The sequence below is a fragment of the Canis lupus genome, chromosome 1 (genome assembly GCF_011100685.1).
Source record: "Canis lupus familiaris isolate Mischka breed German Shepherd chromosome 1, alternate assembly UU_Cfam_GSD_1.0, whole genome shotgun sequence".
Classification (NCBI taxonomy): Eukaryota; Metazoa; Chordata; class Mammalia; order Carnivora; family Canidae; genus Canis; species Canis lupus.
The window spans coordinates 80,049,791-80,058,408 of NC_049222.1; the positions used below are offsets into that span (position 1 = coordinate 80,049,791).

The 8,618-nt window shown below is 38.8% G+C and overlaps 1 long non-coding RNA gene across 2 annotated transcripts in view; it reads right to left on the reverse strand.

The window, feature by feature from the left end:
• Positions 1-5,359, reverse strand: part of LOC111096618 — a 110,423-nt gene extending 105,064 nt beyond the window's left edge. For both annotated transcript variants that reach the window (XR_005353168.1, XR_005353169.1), the window contains exon 1: positions 5,236-5,359. This is a non-coding gene — a long non-coding RNA (uncharacterized LOC111096618). The remainder of the gene's footprint in view (positions 1-5,235) is intronic.
• Positions 5,360-8,618: the final 3,259 nt, after the last annotated feature.

Sequence of the window (8,618 nt, forward strand, 5' to 3'; positions counted from 1 at the left end):
CTCAATAAAGTGAGTATAGAGAGACCCTACCTCAATATAATAAAGGTCATATATGAAAAACCCATATTCAACGGTGAAACACTAAGAGCTTTTCCTTTAAGATCAGGAACATAACAAGGATGTCCACTCTTGTCACTTTGATTCAACATCGTGGTGGAAATCTTAGCTAGAGCAATTAGGCAAGAAAAAAAATTAAAAGGCATCCAAATCAGAAAAGAAGTACAACTTTCACTAGTTGCAAATGACACGATACTATATACAAAAAACCCTAAAGACACCTATCCAACAGACGTTAGAACTAATAAATAAATTTAGTAAAGTTGAAGGATACAAAATCAATGGACAAAATTGAATCAAAAAAAATAAGGTATATAGGAATACATTTAATCAAGGAAGTGAAAAACCTGTATACTGAAGACAAGATACTGATAAGAAATTGAAAAAGAGGGCAGCCCGGGTAGCTCAGTGGTTTAGTGCCGCCTTCAGCCCAGGGCCTGATCTTGGAGTCCCAGGATTGAGTCCCACGTTAGGCTCCCTGCATGGAGCCTGCCTCTCCCTCTGCCTGTGTCTCTGCCTCTCTCTCTTTCTCTCTGTGTGTCTCTCATGAATAAATAAATAAAATCTTTAAAAAAAGAAATTGAAGAAGATACATAATAAATAAAGATATTCCATGCTCATGGATTGGAAAAATTAAATTATTAGAATGTCCATACTTCTCAAAGCCATCTACAGATTCAGGGCAATCTCTATCAAAATCCTAATGACCCTTTTTAAAGAACTAAGACAAGTAATTCTAAAATTTGTATGGAACTACCAAGGACCCTGAATAGCCAAAGCAATCTTGAAGAAGAACAAAATTAGAAGTATTACATTCTCTGATGTCTAACTATACCACCAAGCTACAGCAAGCAGCTGTAGTATTGGTATAAAACAGACAGTATAGTATAGTATAGTATTGGTATAAAAAACAGACATATATCAGTGAAACATAATAGAGAGCTCAGAAATATAGTATTGGTATAAAAACAGACACGTATATCAGTGAAACATAATGGAAAGCTCAGAAATAAACTCACGCCTTTATGGTCAAGTAATTTATGACAAAGGAGCCCAGGATATACAATGAGGAAAAGACCATGTCTTCAGTAAATGGTGTTGGGAAAACTGGATAGTCACATGCAAAAGAATGAAACTAGACCTCTATCTTATACCATACACAAAAATCAATTCACAGTGGGTTAAAGATTTGAATGTAGACCTGAAACCAAAAAAAAAAAAAACTGCTAGAAGAAAACAGATGATAAGCTCATTATCAGCATTTTAGCAGTGTTTTTGTTTGTTTGATTTTGGATTTGACTCCAAATGCAAGGGAAACACAAACAAAAATAAACAAGTGGAACAACAGCAAAATACAAAGCTTCTACTTGATGAAGGAAGTCATCAACAAACAAAAGGCAGCCTACTGAATAGGAAAAGATATTTGCAAATCACAGATCCAATAAGGGGTTAACATACAAAATATATAGAGAACTTATGCAACTGAGAAAAAAAAAACAAACTAAAAAATGGACAGAGGATCTGAATACACATTTTTTTTCCAAGAAGACATACATAGCCAACAGACTCGTGAAAAGATGTTCAACATTACTAATTATCAGGGAAATACAAATTAAAACCATAATCAGATATCATCTCAAACCTGTTAGAATAGCTATTATCAAAAAGTCCAGAAATAACAAGTGTTGGAGGGGAAACCTCATAGATTGTTGGTAGGAATGAAAATTGGTGCAACCAATTTGTATAATGTAAAACAGTATGTATAGTGTGTGTGTGTGTGTGTGTGTGTGTGTGTGTGTGTGTTCCATATAATGGAATACCACTCAGCCATAAAAATGAAGGAAATCTTGCTATTTGCAACAGCATGGATGAAACTAAAGTATATTGTGCTGAGTGGAATAAGTCAGGCAAAGGAAAACAAATACTGTACAATTTCTCTTATATGTGGAACCTAAAAAACAAAACAAACAAACAAAACAAAACTCTCAGGTTCAGAGAACAGACTGGTGACTACCAGAGGAGCAGGGAGTTGCGGGGGTGGCTGAAATGAGTGATGGATCTCAGTTGTAATGATGGTAACTAGATGTATGGTGGTGATCACTTTGTAGTGCATACAAATATCAAATTTAAATGTTGTACACCTAAAACTTACATAATGTTATGTCCAATTTTACTTCAATAAAAAAAAGTACCTCAATAGGTGAGATTTGTGGGCCCATAATAAGAAGTATAACAAGGACAAATGCGAATTTCTGCTTTTAGTTATCGATAATTATAGAGCTAGCTCCTGAATGGCACTCTTAAAACCGAACTAAGGTTTTTGCTTTCATGTTCGGTGTCAGCTTTTCACCCATAAATGCTACCAGCAAAGAAAGCTTACAAGGTCCTTGAAGCTTTCCTAAGGTGGAAGCCAATTTATATGTATATTCTATTCTTTTTCAGAATTACAAGTTTTGTCAGTAGTACTGTTATTGCAAAACTATATTTTTATTTTAAACACAGACAAGAATAGAAATAATACAACGAATAGCCATGCATTTGCCACTTATAAAATCTTAGCATTTTGCCTTGTTTGCTCTGATCTTTTCTTTAAAAACTTAAATATTATGGATACAAGTGTACAATCTTACAAGCCCCTCCTCAAACCCATTCACCTATTCTGCTTCCCAGAATTTAGATCATATTTGTTGTGTCCCAACTAAATTTTGGTAGAAATCATGTCCAAATGGTATCTTACTGATTTTTGGGGAAGCTTCTAGGTTATACTGAAAATGTTTCATCCCTTCTCACTCCCAGTAAAAGTGTTTGTCTATGTATTCAATATAGTTGTGGTTTGTGACATATGGCAGCATCTGTTGTAAACACTGAAAATACCAAAGAGATTAATACTTGAGTCCAACCTTGAAAAATCCCATTGTTGATTTTCATTAAAATTCAAAATTCCTCATTAAGTATTAATAACATTCATTCCTGTTTTGCACTTAGCAAGAAAACAATGAATTTCATTTGAGCAGCAACAGGAGCTGGAAACTGTTCACAAGTATTAGCTGTTCTATGAGACTATATCGTTCTTAGTTTTGTACATAGAATTCTGACCCACAGAAAGAAAGCAGGTGATATCTGTCTTGCTTGAAGTGACAATCCTAAAACATTAGGCTGCAAGTCACCTGAAAAAGTTAGAAATTGGTCTTCAGTTAGAAGGCCACTGTCTCAATCCTAATGACTTATCAATCACTTTTAAACCGGGGGCCTCTAAAAGATTTAGAGTCATGCATACACAGTAGGGCCAAATAACCAATAATCTACCTTGCCTTGACTGGAATCCCACTGATGCCCATTAAAATTTAAAGTTGAAAGTTCAAGAGAGTGCTAAGGCAGATCAAGCTGTCTCTGTGGTCTGAAGCATCTTCTGACCAAAGTACATGAGGTGAGGAAGGAAATCCATCAGAGGATGTAATAAATGAGTGAACAGGGGGAAGCTGAGTGAAATTCAAAGCACCAGACATCCATAGATAAAAGAAAAGTATAAGAGCCTACCTCTTCCTGTAAGAAATATCAGGAATATCTGACAAGAAAATGCCAAGGTTCTGAGTTACAGGGGACTGGTAGATAAATCAAGAGACGGAAGATGAATAATAAGAGCTCCATAACTTGTATTTATATGCTGCCTTCCTCTAAGAAGTTCATAGTACTTTATGGATAACATCTAATTAAACTTTACAACATGCCTGGAAGTGAGGAATCAAGTGTTACTGCCCCTATATTACAGATAGGAAACCACGTTACTCTGGACCTTGGTTCACACTGTTCGCAGCACATTAGAGAGAGGGTTTTAAATCTTTTCCTTTGTTCATTGTCTTTTCTTACTGAGAAATTTGAATAGTGTTGTACAACATTAAAAATAGTGCAAGAAATATGAATGAATCATTATTTCTGTTTACCAAATGTTCCTCCCCAAAAGGATGGCTTCCCTTTCCATGTGCAAATCATTCTAATTCTAAAAATAACCATGCAATATAGGAATAAAATTCCCATTTCACAAGACATGGCAAAGCCAGGATGGAAACCAGTTCTGCTCAACAGTAGCATTCAAACTGTGTTAACAAAATAGATGATGGGATTTTGACCCTCCGGATTCTAAGTGTAACAGCACTGGGGTGGGTTGAAATGCATAGATAATTATCCTCTTTAACATCTTTAGAAAGCTTTTCTTTATCTGGCCCTTGGGTATCTCTCCTGTCACATTTCTGAATATACCCCACTCCAATAGGAGCTGGGTAACTTCCAGTCCTCCATCGTTCCACAGTGCAGTCTCCACATCCTAAACCCTGACATTTCCTTTCTCTTCAGCATTCCACTCACCCTTTTATCTGCAGAAGAGTTCATTATTCCTATGTTCCAGCGTAGGTGTCACTTCTTGGAAACACTCTTTAACTCCCAAGATTAGACTAGCGGCCCTTCTTGTGTTTCCACCCTACCTTGGACTACTATGCTGGTAGCACTTTTCATTCTGTATCAGTAACTGCTTTTCATCTGTCAACTCCACATCAGAATGACCTTTTCTGTCTTGTCCACAGCCAAAGCCTCCGCACAGGGCCCAACAGTAGGAAGTAGTAGGCATCCAATAAATTCATACTAAATGAATGAATCCTGAACCTTCAGTTATTTATATTATCCAGCTGCCAATCTGCCCCAGACCTTCACCTCTCTTCCTGGAACTAACTGGGGACTGCTGGCAGCATACATCCTTGATTATCTTTTTTCTCTGAGCCTGAGATGTTTGGGGACAATCTTAGTTTCTCCAAGCTAAGAAACAGGAGTACCAGATATCCCCACAGAGTTACTACAGCCTCATAGGAAGTCCAGGCCTTCTGAGTGGTCCCTTGTGCCTGCATTTCTTTGATGCCCAGTTAGATAACTTACACTCCCTTCTCTGGTTCATTGGTACCCTGGATACCGAGCCTGCCCAGTGCCACCCAGGTAGGCTGAATGACTCCCAGTCAGTCTAGTGCTCATTTTCCTTAATTTGGTTTTAGACATCCACTTCATTGGGAATCAGACTCACTCTACTGTATGGGTCTTTACAGTCCTCCTCCTCATTATGTTACCTGAAATATTTATAATTGATCTCCAGTTGTTGCTTCCACCACCTCCGTCACTCCCACTGCCAGGCCTTACCCTAATTTCACTCTATCTTCTGGCTGACTTCCGGATAAAGACTCTTCCTATGAAATCTCCATGTTATTAGAGATCTCAGCTGCCACCAGCCACTCCTCACCCTCACAAATACACCCCATTTGGGCGGGTTCTTCTCTGCTATCTGTATCCACCAGTGGGGGGTTAATCCAACCTCAACAGGCTGACTACCTCGTTTGGATAAATAGCCTGAACAGAATGTACAGCAGACATTGTTACCACAGCTGGTTTTACATTCTTTCTTTCTTTGGTGAGATACTGAGTGAAGAGACAGACAGACAGAACAATGGATCCCCTTTCTTGCCTTTCTTGCCTCCTTTGATTGTCATTTCAGAACAGCCAAAGTTAACTTTTTTAGGGAAGAGAAAATCCACAAGAACTCAGTAGTTAGAGTCTCAATAAAGTATACTTAACAACATGTTTCTTACTCAATGTATTAGCATTATTCATAAGGGGGAAAAGGCTGCAAAAGCTGTGGTGAAAGAAAATGAATATCTTAAAACAAGCTTTTCCCAACATGTAAAGTAAATCATGAATGTTAAAGCATTTCTCTGCCTATCTTTTAAAAAAAATTTTAGAGATGGCATTATCCCCTTTTAGTAACTGTATCAATCCATTCTTTCAACAGTAATTTACTGAATGTAACTTACTATGTGTTTGGAATATCTTTAATACCACATAAATATCAAACTCTATAAAGTGAGTGAATCTAACATTTCTAAGGCTTTCCTTGGCAGAGCAAAATTCTTATCTCAATGGTCAAACAGCTACAAGTTATATTGCGCTTATATTTCTATCCAACCCATCCATGCATTCTCTGTTGTCCAAGTGGCCACATCCTTCATAATCGTCTTTAAAATTCTTTTTTTTTCTTTTATTATTTATCACACCACTGCAGGACACTAACACGTCTCCAAGGATCTTTGATGTCAGAAATCATTTTCTTCTGAGGTGGAATGGAGGGGAGAAACATGTTCTCTTTCAGTGTGTGGGGGAGGGAATTCTTACACAGTCCAGAATCAGGGAATAATCAAGAGCTCTTAAGAGAAGCACTCACCAGCTTTAAAACTGTCCCATGCAAAAATAACAGCATCTTGAAAATAGAAGATGAGTTTTGTGTTGCAAACTATGAACTATTGAGAAAGGACTGAGAATGAGGTCTTCTCTGCAGAGCTCTGAGACAGAGAAGATGGCTTTTGCTTTCCATTTGATTTGTTAGAAAACAAATCCAAGGAGATTTTATAGACTTTTGGTATTTATAAGCCCTTTTGTCCCTGTTTCATAGCCCTCTTTGCTGAAGCCGTAATGTACAGGGGAGATCTGCCAAGACACCTGACCTCATCTATCCTGTGTGCCTGTTGATGGGAATCCATTTGGTTGTCAGTTGTCATTTCTTCATGGAGGAGTTTGTGAATTCAGAGTATCAGACATCATGACATGATGAGATGAGACAGACTTCAGAGCCCAAAAGATCTAGGACCAAGTCTATGTGACCTTTACCTGTCACCAATTTATGTCATTTTTATGAGACTCAGTTTCTTCTTACACAAAATGGAGAAACAATAACATGCATCTCACAGATTGCTATGGGGGTTGAGTGAAGTGGTGCATACTCTGAATCTTGCCAGCTGTGCACTTCTATGGTTGTTTCTATAAAACGGAGTTAATAATAGCATCTACTTCAGAGGACTATTGTGAGCTTAAATGCATTATTACAAGTAAAGTGCTTTGAATAACACTGGAAACATAAAGGCACCCCCCCCCAATATTATCCTACCTGTGAGTAGTGGCAGGAGATGTAAAATCTCTGACACAGGGTCTGCCACTAGCAGATGTCAGCATATATTAGCATCATCATACTTCTCCTCTCGTTTGGGTAAGGACTTTTATTTTAGGTGAGATTTTAAAAAAATTATATGGTGCTTAGCATTTGGAGACATTATGTTGCATCGCCATTGAGAGATGAAAGTTTGGTCCATGGTAACTGTCCCTCACTGAACCAGCTCATCTGAGTCAGGACATTCATTAACTCCCAGATCACTCAAGCATCTCGTTTTGTTTTGAATCAGTAGCTGTGGGTTTTTCTGTTTATGAGCTGTTGACAGCAGCTTAAACTTCCATGGAAACTATAAAGTTGGTCACTTCCATAGTGGGGCTACAAGGTACATACTGAATGTCTAAAAGTATCTCCCCATGCTCTGTTAAAATGACCAAAATTCTCAGCATTAGAGCCACAGGATTGGGTTAATAAGACAACACCTTAGTTGGAATAGGAGCTCACAAGCATCTCAGCAATCTTTGGCAAGATTTCTTTCTTAGAGAGGATGCCTGTCACTTGGTCCCTAGGAAATAGAACACAGGAGAGATAAATTTTGATAGGAAAAAGAAGTTCATGGATTGGCCAGGAGGGGAGGTTTGGATGGAATGTGAAATTGGTAGAGGCCAGGGGGGCAGGAAGAGCCCACCACTAATAAGGAACATCAAAAATGATTGGGAAAGCACTGCAAAAGCCAACTTTTGAAGACTCACTGTGCCTCAGGTTGGCCCTCACTGTACATCACTATGGATGAGCTGACGTGAAATTCTGCCACTTAGTTCTAGCAGGTGAACATAGAAACCTTAACCAAGGGGAGCCCGGGTGGCTCAGCCGTTTAGTGCCGCCTTCAGCCCAAGGTGTGATCCTGGAGTCCCCGGATCGAGTCCCACCTCGGGCTCCCTGCATGGAGCCTGCTTCTCCCTCTGCCTGTGTCTCTGCCTCTCTCTCTCTCTCTCTCTCTCAATCTCTGTCTCATGAATAAATAAATAAAATCTTAAAAAAAAAAGAAACCTTAACCAATCTTGACAAATGCAGATCTGCTCTCTCTCGATTTCATACCATGAGCTTCTCTGCTGACTCTTCAATGGTTTTTGCAAATCCTCAGTCCACTCATCTTGGAAAGAGGCCAATAAAAGCAAAGAGAGACAGCAAACTCAGGTAACCTGAGTTGATCCAACTTGTTGGTTCTCATCACCACTTTCTATCCATCTGTCTCTGTGAGGAGAGAGTCTGAATGTCAGAAACTCTGGTTGGGCCAGACGTAAGCAAACACAGTGTAGGTGGCTGTCTAAAATTCAATTTTTGGGTTCTACTCACTTTGACACTTCAAGGCACTGGATGATGTCCTTTCATAAAACTTGTTTTTTATTTCCTCACAGTAGCCCAAGGCTTTCAGGAAACAGACTAACTTCCCCAAGGTGAGAGAGCTACCAGGTGGAGGTCCCAGATCTGCCTGAGCACAAAGGCTCTGATTTTCCCTTTGAAGGTGCAGGTGTGGCCATTTCCTAGGTATGGGGAGTGAATCTTGGGGAAGGGCTGAGGGTTTGGA